This window comes from Tamandua tetradactyla, chromosome 12 (assembly GCF_023851605.1).
Source record: "Tamandua tetradactyla isolate mTamTet1 chromosome 12, mTamTet1.pri, whole genome shotgun sequence".
Lineage (NCBI taxonomy): Eukaryota > Metazoa > Chordata > Mammalia > Pilosa > Myrmecophagidae > Tamandua > Tamandua tetradactyla.
The window spans coordinates 54,311,326-54,326,881 of record NC_135338.1 but is presented as its reverse complement, the minus strand read 5'-3'; the positions used below and the strand labels follow the sequence as shown (position 1 = coordinate 54,326,881).

The following is a 15,556-nucleotide window of genomic DNA, read 5'->3' as shown; positions in this document are numbered from 1 at the left end:
TCTATGCTAACAGCATGATTTATGGTGGGGCCTTGGTCCAGGAGGTATCAGGTATGAGGCTTGACCTCTGCAGGGGCTGAAGACTAAGGCCAGCCAGGCCGTCAGCCACGACTGTGTGACAGACCCCCAATAACAACCCTGTACACCAAGGTTCAGATGATCTTCCCTAATTGGCAATACCCCATCCATGTTGTCACAATAACTGTTGGAAGAAATGAGTGCTATTCACATGATTCCATTGGGAGTGGACAACTGGATTATCGCACCTGGGGTCTCTTGGACCCTTCCCAGTGAATCTCTTCCCTTTGCTGATTTTAGTCTGTATCCTTTCTCTGTAATAAACCATAATCAGAAGAATAACAGCTTTTCTGAGTTCTGCAAATTCTAGCAAATCATTGAAGCTGAGGATCATCCTAGGGATCACTGAATAATCCAAATGTCACATTCTCTGTGAAGTCTACTTGATTTTCTACCCCAGCTAAATATTCTTTCTTTAGCCTCTCAAATAAATACTAAGGCATTTTATTTCTCTTCTTTTATAGTATTCATCATATTCTACCTTGGATTATTTATTATAATCTATCTTTTGTTTTTTTAATCTCCAATATTTAATCTACAGTTTTATTTAAGATTAATCACAGACCATTGGAGGTGCAGTTCCAGCTAGGTGGAATAGTTTATTTACGTTGCCCACAGTTCAAGGGCCTTCCTTCCCCAGCTTGGACTCGAAATGGGGAAATCATTCACCAACTTCATGTGCAAGAAGGACTTTCATCCCACTTCCAAATCTAATATCAAAATGGTATAGATGGGGGAGGGGGGTACAAGAGTAGTTCAGTGGTAGAATTCTCGCCTGCCAGGCGGGAGACCCAGGTTCGAGTCCCAGTCCATGCACTTCCCGAAAAAAACAAACAAAAAATTCAACAAATGGTGCTGAAAAACTGGATATTCACATGGAAAAATAATGAAATATGACCCTGCCATACAGCATACCACAAACAGTATGGATGACAGAACAGAAAATTTCATATGATAAGAAAAAATAAGACGTAATGCAACAGTATCTTAATGAACAAGAACCATATGAAAGTAGATTGCTTATGGGAGATGAACATGTAAAAAATGGCCTTAATTTTATGTATGAAGACCCACCAGGAGCTAAGAAAGAAAACAAAGAGAAAGAAGAAACCGAAGGAGAGCTTGAATACAAATTTGAATGGCAAAACAGAGCTTCACGAAAAAAATATGCCAAATATGACATGAACATCAAGATCAACCCTTTGGTATTCAGTTTCAAATGTGAGATGCATTAAATGTCATAAATGGGGTCATGTCAACACAGATCGAGAAATGTCCTTTGTTTGGTCTTTCTGGAATCAGTGCAAGTTCAGCTCCCACTGATGGCTCAGGGCCATCAACGCACGTCTAGGAACTAATAGCAGAAATGAGAAACTGGGTTTCCCTTGCAATGAAATGTACTGGGGAGAAAGTTAACCACAAATGATCCATCAGAGGAATATGTTGCAAGTGAGGGTGAAGATACAGAAGTTGAATTTTTAAAGTCACTAATAACCAAAGAAAAACAGACGCTTCTCAGGAAATTGGAGTAGAAAAAAAAAGAAAGAAAAGGAAACAAGAAAAAAAAGAAAAAGCTTCTGAAAAAAAGAAGTAAACAAAAAAAATAACATAAAAATAAATCCTCCTCCTCCTCCTCCTCCTCCTTCTCCTTGGCTTCCTCCTCTTCCTCCAGTGAGACTTCAGAAAGCAGCAGTGAGAGTAAAAGTGATAATAAAGAAACAAAATTACAAAAGATGAAAAGAAAAATAACTGTTCAGGAAATAGCAGTGATTCTGAAGAGAAGGACGTATCTAAAAAGAGAAAATTTTATGAAGAACTTTGTAGCAGTCACAGTAACAAGAAAAAAAGCCAGGGAACAGCCTGGGTATTTAAAACAAAAGAGTTCTAGGAAAAATAGCAAATGGAACCATTCTGATTCTTACAGAGGTCCAGAAGCTGTAATCATAGACCAAAGAAGAGAGGATCTGAAAGAAATGACAGGAACAGCAGAAGCCAGAGCAGGGATGAGAGGAGTAGGAGAAGCCAAGTCAAAGACAAAATGGTACTTACAAGCAAAGGGAGATTAGAAAATGGCCATAGCAAAGCTCCAGTGAAGGGCAGAACAGAAGAAATGACAAGAGAAACCATGGCAGATACATATAGAAGAGAAAAAAGTGCACACAGAGAACTCAGGAAATAAATATACTAAAGTGACACAAAAAGAATGAAGAGAAGCAGGGAGAGGACAGATTATATGTGACAATTACCAGGGAATGAAAATACCTCCACTTTCTTACTGAATACTTTCAGCAAGGGCTAAATTATGAATAATTATCTTTCTAATAAAAGTTCTATTTTAATTTTCCATCTATGTAAACTGTCACTTCAAGTAAAAGACTTCTTGAGAACCATAAAAATTAATTTTGAAAATATTTGTAAGTAATCTATTTTGGAAATATAGAACTATTCTCTGTTGATAAATGTTTCTTGTGCCCTATAGTAGATAAAAACCCCATATAGTTATATGACATTTTCTTTGTTCTGAAATATCAGTAAAAGAGTTACAATTCAAAAAAAAGTTCAATCACAGAAGAGTTCACTGAACATTTACTATTGATACAAGACAGTTGTAACTTTTCTTATTAGCTGATGAGGAAGAAGATAAAATGAATGAGATTTAGGATGGGAATCGGAAATAAGGTATTCAAGGACTGATTCTATCTCTTACTGAACATGGGACCTTTGGAAGTCACTTAACCTCTCAGAGCCTCAGTTCCTTCATCTGTATGATGGAGATAATAACACCTCACAAATGTGAAATATCTTACTCATTTTTATGCTCTCAGGAGCAAGAAGGTACTCATTAAATAATGAATGTATGGATGAATGAACGAAAAATATATGTGAAAACTGTCAACCTTATAAAAACATTAATGATTTCTATTTTATAAATGATTACCACATGTCTAATCTTCAATATACAATATGTGTGCATGTGTATGGGCATGCATACAGTGTCTTCCAGAGGTAAATATACTTATATTCTATAGCCAACTCATAAAACTTCATGTATAAAGAAGATTATTTTACTTTTTTTTTTCAATTTATCTGTAAATGGAATTCCAGGTGATTCTCTAAATTTCCTATAGTCACTCTGAAGATAAACCAGGATCCTTAACAATGGATAAGAATTAATAGTTAAAGAATTATCTCTAGGCTTCTTTCTACCTTTGAATCTACACTGAAATACAGTGTGTTAGTTTCCTATTTCTGCTGTAATAAATTACCACAAACTTGGTGGCTTAAAACAACACAAATGTATAATCTTACAGTTCTGGAGGTCAGAAGTAGAGAATAAAGATTACAGGGTTAAAATCAAAGTTTCCACAGGGCTGGTACTTTTGGAGCTCTAGGAGAGAATCTGTTTCCTTGCCTTTTCCAGCCTCTGGAGGCCTTTCTTATTCCTTGGCTCATGGCCCTGCATCACATCACTTATTCTCCTTCTACTTCTGTTGTCACATCACCTCTGCCTCTGACCTCTTGTCTCCCGTTTATAAAAACCCTTGTGATTACCTTGGGCCCACCTAGATATTACAGGATAATCTTTCCATCTCAATATCTTTAACTTAAACACATCAGTAAAGTCCCTTTTGCCAGACAACCAACTTAATGGGAGAAAATATTTAGAAACCACAATCCAATAAGATTTTAATATTCAGAATATATAAAGAAATCTTACAACTCAACAATAAAAAGACAAACAACCCCATTTTAAAATGGGCAAAAGACTTGAACAGACATTTCTCCAAAGAGTATATACAAATGACTAAAAAACACTTTGAAAAGATACTCAAAATCACTAAGCTATTAGGGAAATGCAATTCAAAACCACAATGAGATACCATCTTCACCCACTAGAATGGCTACTATTAAAAAAATAGAAACTTATAAGTGCTATAGAGATGCGGAGAAATAAGAATATTCATTCATTGTTAGTGGGAATGTAAAATGGTACTGCCACTGTAGAAGACACTTTGGCAGTTTCTCAGAAAGCTAATTAGAGAATTACCATTGACCTAGCTTTCTGCTGTTAAGTATTTACCCAGAAGAATTGAAAGCAGGGACTTGAACAGACGTTTGCACACCAGTGTTCATTATGGCATTATTCACAATTGGGCAAAGATGTAAGCAACCCAACTGTCCTTCAGCCAACGAATGGATAAACAAAATGTGGTATATACATACAATGGAATATTATTCAGCTGTAAAAAAGGAATGGAGTTCTGATACATGCAATAACATGCATAAATTTGAAGACATTATACTAAACGAAATATGGCAGGTATAAAAGGACAAATATTGTATGAATCCATGATATAAAATAATTAGAATAAGCAAACTCATAGAGTTAGAATCTAGAATATAGATTACGAGGAACTGGGTTGAGCACACTGGATTATATATGTGTATGTGATTTAAAAGGGGAAATTTCAGGTCATATATATGTTACTAGGATAAAAATCCAAACGTAAAACATAGGACTGTATAACACAGTGAACCCTATTGTAAATGATAAACTATAGTTAAGAGAACAAGTATAAAAATGTTCTTTCATGAATTATAACAAACGTTACCTTACTAATTGTACAATAAGGAAGAAGGAGGGAGGAGGAAGGTGGAGGAGGAGGAGACTTTGCTCTTAACCCTGTAATCTTTATTCTCTACTTCTGACCTCCAGAACTGTAAAATTATACACTTGTGTTGCTTTAAGCCACTAAGCTTGCGGTAATTTATTACAGCAGTAATAGGAAACTAACACACTGTATTTCAGTGTAAATTCAAAGGCAGAAAGGCAGCCCCATCTTTCTTTCTCTTCTTCAAGCAGACTTCATCTTGTCTACCAGAAACATGTGCCTTAGACCTGACTGTTGGTGGAAGTGCTGCTACTTTACAAATCAAGTCCTCTTTTCATTTTAACGCCCCTGGCAGGTAGCTGCAGACACAGCCTTTCATTCTTTAGATTTCTTAGGTTTGTAAACCCCAAGTTTCAGGATGCATACATGAAGATCTCTAAGTGGTAAATTCCATTAAAGCTCTCTCAACCTGCCTTTAAGTGAGGAAAAGCACCCAAACTGCTTCCCACAGGGGAGGTGGTGGGACTCACAACATCACCATCTGTCTCCAAATAGTCCCTTCACATCTCAATACCTATTGGCCTCTCTAATTTCTTTTATAGGCTGGAGGTACATAGTTAACGAAAAGTTGCAAAATCAATTCTCAGTTACCTGCTTTGCAAATCTTGTTTCATGCTCTTACAGCTCACTTCAGCGTTGAAGGTAGTTTGTCTTGGAGTCCAAGCCAAAACTGAGGCAAAAGAATACAATTTTTAGATTCCATTACATATATTTGTTTTTACAAAATTAAAGTCTTTCCTCCACAAGGAATGTAATTTCATAAAGGCAGAGATCAATCTGTTTTGCTGATACACAAATATAAACAAAATAACAAATCCAACAAATGAGCAATATTTCTTAACTCTCAGAAACCACATTTTATACATTTATATGTCATTTTCAGATTCCTCCAGAATCTGCAGTGCGAATCCAATACAAATTTTATAAATGCATGAACACAAGACTCACTAAAAAAAAAATCTATGCATTGAATGCAATCTAAAACAAAACATCACACAATACACTACACAGTATGTTGGGCATATAATTAAAAAGTATTGGCAAAGTCCCTTTAGGGCCTGGAGAAAAAAATATGGAACTACTAAACTTTTCCACCTGAGAAATCCCTGATACTCTATCATTATGAACTCCCAAGTTAATACGCCAACCCCTTAATCTTGAGGTTTGCTCTTATTTCTATAACAGGGAAACTACGCCTACATATAATTTAATTAGAGATAGTTGGGTTCTCTCTAATCCCAACTCTGCAAGTAAAATCATTACCCTCCCACCTACCTGGGATATGACTTACAGGGGTGTACATCTCCCTGGCAATGTGTTACATGACTCTCAGGGATGAGTCTGGCCCTGACATCGTGGGATTGACAATGCCTACCTGACCAAAAAGGGGGGAAAGAAATTTAACAAAATAAAGTATCAGTGGCTAAGAGATTTCAAATAGAGGCAGGAGACTACTATGGAGGTTACTCTTATGCAAACGTCAACTAGATCTTGCTAACTACCACAGTAAATCAAGCCCCAACCAACAGGATTCCGGAAAACACTAAAGAATACCCAGGGCTTTATCTGAAGTTCTATAAAAGTTTCACCAAGTTTATTTTTCAGAAACTTAAGGCTTCCAAATTGATCCTATGCCAATTAAGCCCTGAAACCCAGAAGCACCAGTCTCTCCAAGAACGTCAACTTGGAGGAGCAAGATGGCAGTATAGTGGGGTGTGGAATTTTATTTCTCCTGTAGAGCAGCTACTAAATAGCCAGGAATAGTACAGAATAGCTGCTGGGGGAACATCATCAGTGACTGGACACATAGCGTACACCAGTCTGGACCAAGTGGAATGGCTGAGATCCCACAGAGAAATGTAAATCCCCCAAGCCATGGAGGCCTGCACCCTCCCTCATAGGCATGGCAGGCTAGTGCCCTGAGGGGAAAGGAAACAGATTTTACTAGCACAAGGGCTTAGCTCAAAAGCCCCAACTGCCAAATTAACTAACAAATTCTGACTACTGAAAACACAGACCACCAGCACAGATAAACCTGAAATAAGGACTAAAGGAACTAGGAGTTTTTGTCCCTGCAGAGTGGGAGAGCTGACAGAAAAAAAAAAAAAGGAGGCTTTTTGACTGGACAGCACAAAATACTGGAAAGGCCTAGACCCCAAGTGAAGGGGGCACATAGAGGCTGGAGATACATAGACCCACATACCAACACAAATTCTTGATTGAAAAATCCAAGCAGTGGGTGTCCAGCTCTGAAAAGGATTTCTGCTTTTTTTTTTTTAACTCCTTAAACAGCTTATTATACAGAACTGGAAACACTCTCAGACTCCAGTACTGCCCCAGGCAAGAGAAGAATTAGGATTTGTCTGAAAGACAAAGTAACTATTCAGGTGAAAGGAGTTAATTCCCTAAAGGGTGTATCTTCCCCAAGAAAAGGGAGTGGGGCCCAGCTCAAGTGGAATCCCTTCTTCAAGGAATTTAGGCACAAGGACTGGAAAACAGAGGCAATCAAAGCTATCTTACTACCTCACCTGTGTCTCAAGCACATCCCTGGCAGGGAGAGTCTGCTGAAATAAAAGGCACCACATCACTTTAAGCTGGTGGGAAGCTGTGGGCAGACAAGTGCCACATGTTGGGCAGGATAGGAAAAACACAGAGACTAGAGGCTTCATAGGAAAGTCTGACAACCTGCTGAGTCTCACCCTCAGGGAAAAGTGATACTGGTTACTCTTTCCTCTTGAGATGCGGGCCTGTCTGGTCTAGGAAAATGTAACTAGTGTCTATAATATCTGAGGAGAACCTCCTCAAAAGAAATAAAAAAAGGTTCTGTATAGGGAGGGCAAGAAACAGAAAAACAAGAACTGAAAAATTCTGGTAAGTTAAACAGAACCTATGCTAGAGATCTAGAATAAGTTGAACTGCATGTCAAAGAACAGATAGAGAACAAAGCCACAGAGCAAGAAAATCCTAGGCAAAAGAATGAAAACAACCTCCAAAACAAACTAATTAAGGAAATCAAATGTCTAGACACCAGAAAAAATAATGAACGATACTAGGAAAATTGAAGATATGGCCCAGTCAAAGGAACAAACCAACACTTCAAATGAGATATAGAAGTTGAAACAAGTAATTCAAGATGTTCAAACAGAGAGGCAAAATCTCATCAAAAATCAAATCAATGAGTTGAAGAAGGAGACAGGAGTAAACAAAAAGAACTCAGAAGGTTGAAAAAACAAATCACAGAACTTATGGGAATGAAAGGCACAATAGAAGAGATTTTAAAACAATGGAAATCTACAATAATAGATTTGAAGAGACAGAAGAAAAGATTAGTGAATTAAAGGAGCTGGACATCTGAAATCCAACACACAAGAGAAAATATAGAGAAAAGAATGGGAAAATATGAGCACCCTTTCAGGGAATTGAATGTCAACATGAAGAACATAAATATATATGTTGATAGGTGTCCCAGAAGGAGAAGAGAAAGAAAAAGAAGGAGAAAGACTAATGGAGGAAATAATCACTGAAAATTTCCCATCTCTTAATGAAAGACATAAAATTACAGATCCAAGAAGTGTAGTGTACCCCAAACAGAACAGATCCAAATAGACATACTCTAACACACTTACTAATAAGATTGTCAAATGTCAAAGGCAAAGAGAGAATTTCAAAAGCAGCAATGAAAAGCAATCCATCACACACAAATGAAACTTAATAAGATTTTGTGAATTTCTCAGCAGAAACCATGGAGGGGAGAAGGCAGTGGTATGATACCTTTAATATTCTAAAAGACAAAATCTGCCAACCAAGAATTCTATATCCAGCAAAACTGTTCTTCAAAAATGAGTGGGAGGGTGGACCATGGTGGCTCAGCAGGCAGAGTTCTCTCCTGCCATGCGAGAGACCTGGGTTCAATTCAAAAAAGAAAAAAAAAATGAAGGGGAGATTAAAATATTTTCAGACAAACAATACCAAGAGAATTTTTTACTAAGAAACCAGCTCTGAAAGAAATACTAAAGGAAACACTACAGGCAGATAGGGAAAGACAGGAGCAAGTGGTCTGGAGAAGAGTATAGAAATGAAGACTATGAATAACGGTAAAAAGAGAGGAAAAATAGATATGACATATAATAGACAAAATGGCAGAAGAAAGTACTGCCTTTACAGTAATAACATTAAATGTTAATGGATTAAACTTCACAATCAAAAGACACAGACTGCCAGAATGGATTAAAAAACAGGACCCATCTAAATGCTGTCTACAGGAGACTCACTTTACACCCAAGGATAAAAACAGGTTGAAAGTGAAAGGTTAGGAAAGGACATTTCATGCAAACAACAATCAGAAAAGAGTAGCTATATTAATATGTGACAAATTAGACTTCAAATGTAAAACAATTAAAAGAGACAAAAAAGGACAGTATGCATAAAAGGAACAATTAAACAAGAAGACATGAAAATCATAAATATTTATACACAGAGCTAGAGTGCTGCAAAATACATGAGGCAAACACTGACAAGACTGAAGGGAGAAGTGGATAGCTCTACCATAATAGGTGAAGACTTAAATTCCCTGCCTTCATCAATGAATAGATCATCTAGACAGAGGATCACTAAGGAAGGAGAGGTCGAATAATATAATAAATTAACTAGACTTAACAGATATTACAGAACATTATACCCCACAACAGCAGAATACACATTTCTCTCAAGTGCTTATAGATCATTCTCAAGGATAGACCACATTCTGGGTCACAAAGCAAGTCTCAATAAAATTAAAATGACTAAAATTATACAAAGCATGTTCTTATAACATAATGGAATGAAGTTGGAAAACAATAACAGGCAGAAGGCCAAAAAATTCACAAATATATGGAGGCTAACAACGTATTCTTAAACAACCAGTGGGTCAAAGAAAAAATTTCAAGAGAAATCAGTAAATACCTTGAGGCAGATGAAAATTAAAACATAACATATCAAAATTTATGGGATGTAGCAAAGGTAGTGCTGAGAGGGAAATTTATTGTCTTAAACCCCCATATTTTAAAAGAAGAAAGAGCAAAAATCAAGGAATTAACTGTTCACTTGAAAGAACTAGAGAAAGAACATCAAACTAACCCCAAAGCAAACAAAAGGAAAGAAATAAGAAAGATTAGAACAGAAATAATGAAATTGAGAACATGAAAACAATCAAGAAAATCAAAAAAACCAGAATGTGGTTCTTTGAGAAAATCAATAAAATCTATGGACCCTTAGCTATACTGACAAAAAAATAAATAAATAAGAGAGGATGCAAATGAAATGGAAAAGGAGACACAATAACTGACCCCACAGAAAAAAAGGAAGTAATGAGAGGATACTATGAGCAACTATATGCTAATAAACTAGACAATGTAGATGAAATGGACAACTTCCTAGAAAGCCATGAAGAACCAATACTGACTCAAGAAGAATTAGATGATCTCAAAAAACCAATCACAACTAAAGAGATTGAATCAGTCATCGAGAAGCTCCCTAAAAAGAAAAGTCCACCAGATGGCTTCACACTTGAATTCTACCAAGCATTCAAGAAAGCATTAGCACCAATCTTGCTCAAATTCTTCAAAAGAATTTAAGAGGAGGGAAAGATACCTAACATGTTCTATGAAGCCAACATCACCCTAATGCCAAATCCAGACAAAGACACTGCAAGAAAAGAAAATTACAGACCAATCTCCTTAATGAATATAGATGTAAACATTCTCAGCAAAATATTTGCAAATCAAATTCAGTGCACATTAAAAGAATCATACACCAAGACCAAGTAAGATTTATTCCAGGCATGAAAGTCTGGTTCAATATAAAAATCAATTAATGTAATATACCATACCAACAAATCAAACCAGAAAAACTACAGGATCATCTCAATTGATGCAGAAAAGGCATTTGAAAAAATTCAACGTCTTTTCTTGATGAAAACACTTCAAAGGACAGAAATAGAAGGGAACTTCCTCAACATGATAGTGGAAATATATGAAAAACCCACAACTAACATCATCCTTGGTGAGGAAAGATTGAAAGCTTTCCCTCTAAGCTCAAGAACAAGAGAAGGATACTCACTGTCACCACTGTTATTCAACATTGTGCTGGAAGTTCTAGCCAGAGCAATTAGACAAGAAAAAGAAATAAATCATCCAAATTGGAAAAGAAGAAGTAAAATTCTCACTGTGTGCAGATGACATGATACTATATATCAAAAATCTCCAAACATCTACAGCAAAGCTACTAGAGCTAATAAATGAGTACAGCAAAGTGGCAGGGTACAATATCGATGCCCAAAAATCAGTAGTGTTTCTATACACTACTGACAAGCAATCTGAGAAGGAAATCAAGAAAAAATTCCATTTACAATAGCAACCAAAAGAATAAAATATTTAGGAATAAATTTAATTAAGGATACAAAAGACCATACACAGAAAACTACAAGAAATTGCCCAAGGAAATCACTGAAGACCTAGAAAAATGGAAGGGATACCATGCTTATAGATTGGAAGACCAAATATAGTTAAGATGTCAATTCCACCCAAATTGACTTATGGATTCAATACAATACCAATTAAAATCCCAACAAATTTACTTTGCAGAAACAGAAAAACCAATAACCAAATTTCTTTGGAAGGGCAGTGTGCCCAAAATAACTAAAAATATCCTGAGGAAAAAAATGAATTAGGAGGTCTCACACTACTTGACTTTAAAGAATATTACAAAGCAACAGTGGTCAAAACAGCATGAAACTAGCATAAAGATAGATATTCTGACCAATGGAATTGAATTGACCCTCTCATCTATGGACAACGGATCTTTGATAAGGCAGTCAAGACAACCCACCTAGGACAGAGCAGCCTCTTCAATAAATAGTGTTTGGAGAACTGTATTCCATATGCAAAAAAATGAAAGAGGATCCATATCTCACACCTCATAAAAAATTAACTCAAAATGGATCAAAGACCCAGACATTAGAGCTGAAACCATAAAACTTTTAGAATAAAATGAAGGAAAATATCTTACAAAACTTGTATAGGAGGCAGTTTCCTTGACCTTACACCAAAGCACAAGCATTGAAAAAAGAAATAGTAAATGGAATCTCCTCAAAATTAAATACCTTTGTGCATCAAAGGACTTTATCAGAAAAGTAAAAAGGTAGCCTACATGATAGGAAACAATATTTGGAAACCACATCACAGATAAGGGTTTAGTATCCAGAATATATAAAGAGATTCTTCAACTCAACAACAAAAAGACAAACAACTCAACTGAAAAATGGGCTAAAGACAAGAACAGACACTTTTCACGAGAAGAAGCACAAATAGCTAAAAGGCACATGAAAAGATGCTCAACTTCACTAGCTATTAGGGAAATGCAAATCAAAACCACAATGAGATAACACTTCATAGCCAGTAGAAAGGTCATGATAAAAAAAAAATAAAAGAAAGCGGCAAGTGTTGGTGAGGATGTGGAGAAAGAGGCACACTTATGCACTGTTGGTGGGAAAGTAAAACGGTACAACGCTGTTAAAGGCAGTTTGGCAGTTCCTCAGGAAGCTTACCATAGAATTGTCATATGATCCAGCAATCCCACTACTAGGAATATCTTCAGAGAAACTGAAGACAAGGACACAAATGGCCATTTGAATACCAATGTTTATAGCATCTTTATTTACAGTTACTAAGAGATGGAAATAGCCCAAAAGTCCATCAATGGATGAGTGGCTAAAGAAGCTGTGGTATATACATACCATGGAATATTACACAGCTGTAAAACAGAATAAAGTCATCAAGCATGTAATAACATGGATGAAACTTGAGGAGATCATTCTGAGTGAAATTAGCCAGAAACAAAAGGACAAATACTGTATAGTCTCACTAATATGAACTAACATTAATGAGTGAACTTTGAAAGTTGAAGTTAAGAATACAGGTTATCAGATTCTCACAAGGAGTGTGGACAACCAAAGCTATAGGCTGAGCCCCCAATCTTGGGGTCTGTTCATATGAAACTTAACCCCACAAAGGATAGGTCAAGCCTACTTAACATTAGGCCTAAGAGTCACCCCCAAGAGAACCTCTTTTGTTGCTCAGATGTGGCCTCTCTCTCCAGCCAACACAGCAAGCAAACTCTCCACCCTCCCCCTGTCTACATGGGGCATGACTCCCATGGGTGTGGACCTTCCTGGCAACGTGGGACAGAAATCCTGGAAAAAGCTGAGACTCAGCATCAGGGCATTGAGAAAACCTTCTCGATCAAAAGGGGAAAGTGTGAAATGAGACAAAATAAAGTGTCAATGGCTGAGAGATTCCAAACAGAGCTGTGAGGTTATCCGGGAGGTTATTCTTACACATTAAATAGATATCACCTTGTTAGTCAAGATGTAGTGGAGAGGCTGGAGGGAACTGCCTGAAAATGTGGAGCTGTGTTCCAGTAGCCGTGTTTCTTAAAGATGATTGTGTAATGATATAACTTTCACAATGTGACTGTGTGATTGTGAAAACCTTGTGTCTGATGCTCCTTTTATCTACCTTATCAACAGATGAGTAAAATATGTGGAATAAAGATGAATAATAGGGGGAACAAATATTAAAATAAATTTAGATTGAAATGCTGATGATCGGTGAGGGGGAGCGGTGGGGGGTATGGTATGTATGAATTTTTTTCTGCTTTCTGTTTCTTTTGCTGAATAGATGCAAATGTTCCAAGAACAACAACCAAAAAAAGAATACAGGTTATCAGGAGATAGAAATAGGGTAGAGATTGGGCATTTGGTACTGAAGGAATACAGATTGTACACAGGACTGAATATAAAAATTCAGCAATGAATGGCACAATACTACCTGATGGTAGCACAATAATATAAGTACACTGAATGAAGCTGAATATGTTTATAATTGAGGAAGAAGGACTGGGGGCATATGTGAAACCAGAAGGAAAGACAGAGCATAAAGAACTGAGATGTGTAACTTAGGAATACATTTAGGGGACAATGATGGTGATTAAATGTACTAATAAAAAACATTTTTGCATGAGGGAGAACAAATGAATGTCAATATTGCAAGGTGTTGAAAATGGATGGTATAAAGGAAAAAGAACAATCAATGCAAACTAGGCTTTATAGTAAATACTAGCATTGTAAAATGCTTCCACAAAATGCAACAAAGACCTTTTGCTGAAACTAAATGTTAACAGGCGGGGTCTTGTGGGAGGAGTATGGATTCTTTGTGGAAGAAAAGAAAATGTCTTCATATAGATTATGGTGGTGAAAGCACGTCTATTTATTTAGGTTGGATTGTATGATGGGTGAATAAAATTGTTTAAAAATGAACAGAGAGAAAGAAGTGCTAGAGAAAATGCAGAAAAAGAGATGTACCTATTCACTGTCAGTAGGGAAACTAAGAGATGAAGATCCTTGAAGGTCAGTGTGGTGCTTCCACAGGATGCTAAGGGTGGGGTTGCCATATGATCCTGCAACTCAGTTGCTCAGTATATAGATAGAGGAACCGAGCATGTGGACATGAAAGGACATTTGTACACGGGTGTTTATGGCAGCAGTGTTCGAGATTTTCAATGATGGAGGTGGCCTAAGGATATAATGACTGAGGAATGTAAGAGGGAACTGTGGTTTATACATACAACAGACTACTGAGTGTCCACTACTAGGACTGAAGTTGTGAGGCATGCAACTAGGTGAATGAAACCTAAGGACTGTATGTTGAATGAAATCTCAGAAACAAAAAGACAAACATTATCATTTCTCACTTATATGGACTAACTATAATATAAAAACTTGGTGAACTGAAGTCAAAAGCAAGGGTTAGTAGGTTGAGGCCTACTGTAAAGGGTCCTAGATTGTAGCTCTTACAGCAGTCACATATATCTAGGAGTCGTAACTGTTATTTCTAAACTCTTAGATACTGAGTATATAACCTGATGGTTTCCAGAAACTTCAGATATTTATGTGACACCTAAGACTCAAAGTTAGAGCTCTGAAGCTATGAAAGCAGCACTACCCCATACATGAACTGTTTAAAAAGTTGAAAAATGATCAGACTTTGAGTAGAGATATGAATGAAGCTGATCTAGAAAGGACTGCAGTAGATTAGAATACAGGGTAAAGGATGATATTGTCTATATTTTAAAACTTCAACTTCTGTGTGAGAACAAAGGAAGAGATGTTTTATTTGGTACAAAATCTATATTTTGAGTAGCATATTACCTAATTTAACTTGTATGGTCAGTTTAGTTGAACACCATAAGTACATGGAAAATTGAATAGGGTATGAGATCTTATTAGTTTGTTCAGGTTGGTGTAATGCCCCGATATATCCCAGAGTAATTAGGGCAATGAATAAAGAAGTATGTGCAAAGTCCCCTTGAAGGAATAGGGAGAAAGGAGGAAATATTCAACTTCCCCATTTGGGGAATTCCTAATATTTTCACAAGCAGTGGGGATAAACAAATCAATAGGGTGAGCCCTCAATCTTAGGGTTCACCCCTATGAAACTTATGCCTGCAAAGGAGAGGCTAAGCCTACTTATAATTATGCCTAAGAGTCACTTCCAGAGAATCTCTTTTGTTGCTCAGCTGTGGCCTCTCTCTCTAAGTCAACTCAGCAGGTAAACTCACTGCCCTCCTCCCTAATGGTATATCTCACTCTCAGGGGGGCAAATCTCCCTGGCAACGTGCAACAGAACTTCTGGGATTTGCCGGGACCCAGCATCATGGGATTGAGAAAGCCTTCTAAACCGAAAGGGGAAGAGAGAAATGAGACAAAATAG

At 36.9% G+C, this 15,556-nt stretch overlaps 1 long non-coding RNA gene and 1 pseudogene across 1 annotated transcript in view; one reads left to right on the top strand and one right to left on the bottom strand.

Moving 5' to 3' along the window:
* The window catches only part of LOC143652141 (uncharacterized), a 157,561-nt gene that overhangs the window by 79,018 nt on the left and 62,987 nt on the right, over nucleotides 1-15,556 (bottom strand). The window contains exon 5 of the long non-coding RNA XR_013160435.1: nucleotides 5,343-5,421. This is a non-coding gene — a long non-coding RNA (uncharacterized LOC143652141). The remainder of the gene's footprint in view (nucleotides 1-5,342; nucleotides 5,422-15,556) is intronic.
* On the top strand, nucleotides 731-2,285 carry LOC143651510 (corepressor interacting with RBPJ 1-like; annotated as a pseudogene).